The sequence below is a fragment of the Aquarana catesbeiana genome, linkage group LG04, assembly GCF_042186555.1.
Source record: "Aquarana catesbeiana isolate 2022-GZ linkage group LG04, ASM4218655v1, whole genome shotgun sequence".
In the NCBI taxonomy this organism is placed as follows: domain Eukaryota; kingdom Metazoa; phylum Chordata; class Amphibia; order Anura; family Ranidae; genus Aquarana; species Aquarana catesbeiana.
In genome coordinates this window covers 627,874,262-627,878,230 of record NC_133327.1, presented here as the reverse complement: position 1 = coordinate 627,878,230, position 3,969 = coordinate 627,874,262, and the positions used below count along the sequence as shown (strand labels likewise).

General features: G+C 45.7%; 1 long non-coding RNA gene across 1 annotated transcript; it reads right to left on the bottom strand.

The window, feature by feature from the left end:
- Positions 1–247: 247 nt before the first annotated feature.
- On the bottom strand, positions 248–1,408 carry LOC141141602 (uncharacterized). The gene is made up of 3 exons (XR_012244153.1): positions 925–1,408; positions 677–821; positions 248–544 (listed from the first exon to the last, which is right to left on the bottom strand). It is a non-coding gene; the product is annotated as an uncharacterized lncRNA (long non-coding RNA).
- Positions 1,409–3,969: the final 2,561 nt, after the last annotated feature.

Genomic DNA, 3,969 nt, shown 5'->3' with positions numbered 1-3,969 from the left:
TCATAGAAACCCAACGTTTCGAGGTATGTAAAAAAGTTGACCTCTTCTTCAGGGGTAACGATAATTAGTCAGAGTGGGTGTTTCATCTAAAAAGTTAACAAAAAAGCAGAACAGAAATAAGTGAAAGAAATTCCCAGATATTCATAACAGGAGGCAGTAGAAAGCATTTTGATTTGCATTACAAGGTTCAGTTCACATTTCAACAGTTGTTAACATCATTGGTAAATTCTAGGCATCTATAAGCAAGAAATTCATACTGACCCCTTGAAAATTATGTAAAACTTCCTAAGGACATTTCCAGCATCCAGTGCGACTTAAACAAATTGCCGTCCGTCACGGCCACACAGGAATCGCAAGACCAAGGTTGAAGCAGATAGAGAAAAGACCAAGTAAACCGCAGGAGTGAAAGCCAGGGTGGGCTGAGGTTGCTTCACAAAGGATGTCCCCCAAAAGGCGGAACAGACACAGTCCTCCCCTTTTCCCCTATGAGGGCTGGAAAAACAGCCTGCTTGATGGAGTATGGAAGGTGGGGGGTAATAGCCCGCTGTAATAAAAATACTTCAATGAGGATCTCAGAGAAGAAACTAGTATAAGTACAATATTCATCTCCAAAGTAGAGGTAATATTGGGGTAAGCAGATACAGACCACCCAGAATTGTACATATCAGACACATACCTAAAAAGATATAAAGGTGAGTGGAATCAGGTCACGGATTCCAGTATTGAGCCAAAAGGAGATATTTTGATAAACCTCAAATTAAAGTGGGCCGAGGTCCAGAGGGGTCTGCAGGTTCCCTGGTTAGGTATAGGCCCGCATAAGTCTGCAGATTGAAAGGCACAACAGGGAAATGTTGTAAGTAAATCAATAATCAGACCTCTGCATGGTTAGCAAGAATCCCAGTCAAAAATAGTCCTCAGGTTTACCTGCTTGTCTTAGCTTCCTCCAGGCACGTCTGTGTGGTATAGGAAACAGCTGATGAGTGCAGCGTCAGCAAGGTTTAAATCTGTGTGTGCTGGAGTGGGAGTTGGTGCCCAATCAGTAGCCTGATTGGCTGAGCCAGGGGTGGGGGGCGGTCTAGAGAAGGGAGGCCAGGACGTGTCTGTAAAGGACATCCCCCGGGCGGAGCGACGTACAGCGTCATCTCCACGATGCACTCCCTGGAGTGGAACCATCCACAACAGGGCGGAGATGGACCAATGCCGAGGCGCAGCGCTCGGCGGGGGGCGGAGCCAGCGCGACGTGGAGAGATCCCCCATACGTCTAAAGGTCCCGCAGCGCAAAGCTGGCGTGCCCGCTGCCATGGAAACCCATGCCACAGACTGCCAGAGAGAGGGGAGGCCGGGTGCGCTCAGAAGAGAGCGCATCTCAGTCTCCCCCGGGTGCGCTGAGTGAGCTGACACACAGCCCAAGCCTGGGAGAATTGAAGGGGAGAGTGAGGGTGATGGATTGTAAAGTAGGAAGGGGGAGGAGCAAACGACCGACAGTTAGAGAGTGCAGGCAGGAAGGAAGGAATGAAGGGAGAGATGGAGATGACAGTAAGTGAAAAGAACAAAGGAAAGGAAAAGGGGAAAAAAGGAAGGAAACAAGTTAGGACTCAGAGGAAAAGAAGGGAGAAAAGCTGGTGTAAGTGCAGGAGAAAAGAAAAGGGAAAAGGGAGGGTGTGTGCAGAGGAGGAAAAGAAAAAAGAGGAAGAAAAGAACCGAAGAGAAAGGGGAAAGGAGAGAGAAGAATGAAAGTGCATGCTGTGAGGATTACCAACACTTGGTGAGTTTATCTGTGTAGTCGAGAGGGGCAGTCCCACTGAATTGGAAAAAGGTCCTAAAATCATAAAACAAGGTTATTGTGTCATACATTGAACAATGTGTTACATCAAGGGCCAGACAGGAACAAGCATATTCAAATTAAAGATACAGTCCTAGTGGTTCATGTGTCCTGTTGGTTTTAAGGACTATCCCCAAGAACCTGGGGTATATTGATAGTCCCGTATAGATACCCGATTGCTATATTCTGAATGAGGGGTACCAAAGGTCCAAGTGGGACAGAGGGCTGCATCAGTTTGATTGAGGGGGTGATTTTATTATAAGGACTCCCATTCGGATCCTCCTGAGGAAAATCCCTCCAGGAAGGGTCTGAAGGAAGTAGTAGCATTAAGGCCAGGTGGCATGGTCGCATTTAAGCGAAAAATCCACCTTTGTTCGGCCTGCATTAATGTTTTATTAGTGTCACCCCCTCTTATGCCAGGATGTATTCTGTCTAGGATCAGGAAGGAAATCTTTGGAGTGATTCCTTCATGTAGATCTCTCGCATGTCTACCCAAAGGGAGGCTTGGGTTACAAGCCTGCATGGATAAGATATGTCGATAGGCACGTTGCCAGAAGGGCTGAATAGTTTTGCCCACGTAAAAACAGAAGCAGTTACAAAGAAGTAGGTACACTACATTAGCTGTTTGGCAATTCGCATAGTGTTTAGGGCGGTAGCGTTCGCCATTTGGGAGTGTTATGTTGCGCGTGGTGTTCATAAACCGGCAGTAGTTACACCCACCACAGGTGAATGTACCAGGATATTTGCATGGATCCTGGTGTCCGGAATCATGATATTCACTGGACACCAGGTAATCCTTGAGAGATCTCGCTCTTTTGAATGTGAAGACAGGGTGTTTACTCACATAGGGGCCTACAGTGGGGTCCATTGAGAGAAGATGCCAGTATTTGTTGGCAATTTTTTTAAAAATTTCATGTTGGTTACAATATTTTGTTATAATCGAGATTGGATTTTTTTTATTGGTGTTTTTAGAGGATGGGTTGTAAAGCAGTTCTTTCCTAGGTCTCAGAATTGCCCGATTGTAGGCCTTTTTAAGGCAAGATTTGGAGTAGCCCCGAAGTAATAGTCTCTCTCTCAGGAGATCTGCCTCTCTTTTGAAAATTGTGTCGTCTGTGCAATTTCTCCGTGTCCTCAAATACTGACTGAAAGGGATGGATGCGATTAAGGGTGATGGATGAAAGCTGCTGGCATGTAATATAGTATTGCCCGCTGTTGGCTTCCTATATAAACTGCTGCTAATACGCCCCCTGTCGTCTTTGTAGATAATTACATCTAAGAAGGTTATGGAAGAGTTGTCAAAAGTCATTGTAAAGCTCAAGTTAAAATTGTTTTTGTTTAGGCATTCTAGGAAAGGTTTGAGTAGATCCTGTGGGCCATCCCAGACAAGAAGGACATCATCGATGAATCTGAGCCATAGGCTCACATTCATCATGAAGGGGGCCATATCATCGGATTGGTTGATCATGCGCTCCCACTCCCCCAGGTACAGGTTGGCATACGATGGGGCACAGGAAGTCCCCATCGCTACCCCCTGCACCTGGAGGAAGTGGGAGCCATTGAAAGTGAAGTGATTGTGCCGTAGGATATAGTCCAATGAGTCCAACAAAAAATCGCCCATTTTAGGATTGAATCTATTGTCTTGTAAGATAGCCTGTCTGATACAGCTTAGACCCTTAGTATGGGGAATTGAGCTGTATAAGGCCTCCACGTCGATTGCCACCAAGGTCGACGTGGGGGGGATGGCCATTCCGTCCAAGATCTGGAGTAAGTGGGGGGTATCACGAAGATAGCTGGGAAGGTTGGTCACAAAAGGGCGGAGATGCCCATCGATGAAGGAACTGAGGTTCTCTGTTATTGAGCCATTCCCCGACACTATGGGTCTTCCTGTAGGTCTTTTAACACATTTATGCAGTTTCGGTAGGGCATAAAAGGTAGGGATCTTGGGTTGTTTAGTTCTAATAAATTCCCATTCTGATTTGCTAATCACCTGTTGTTCAAAGGCTAGATCTACTAGGGAATAAAATTCCTGTTTGAACTTGGTAATCTTATTGGCTGCGATCTTACAATACCATTTTTTGTTTTCAAGAATTTTCATGCACTTCTACTGCCTCCTGTTATGAATATCTGGGAATTTCTTTCACTTATTT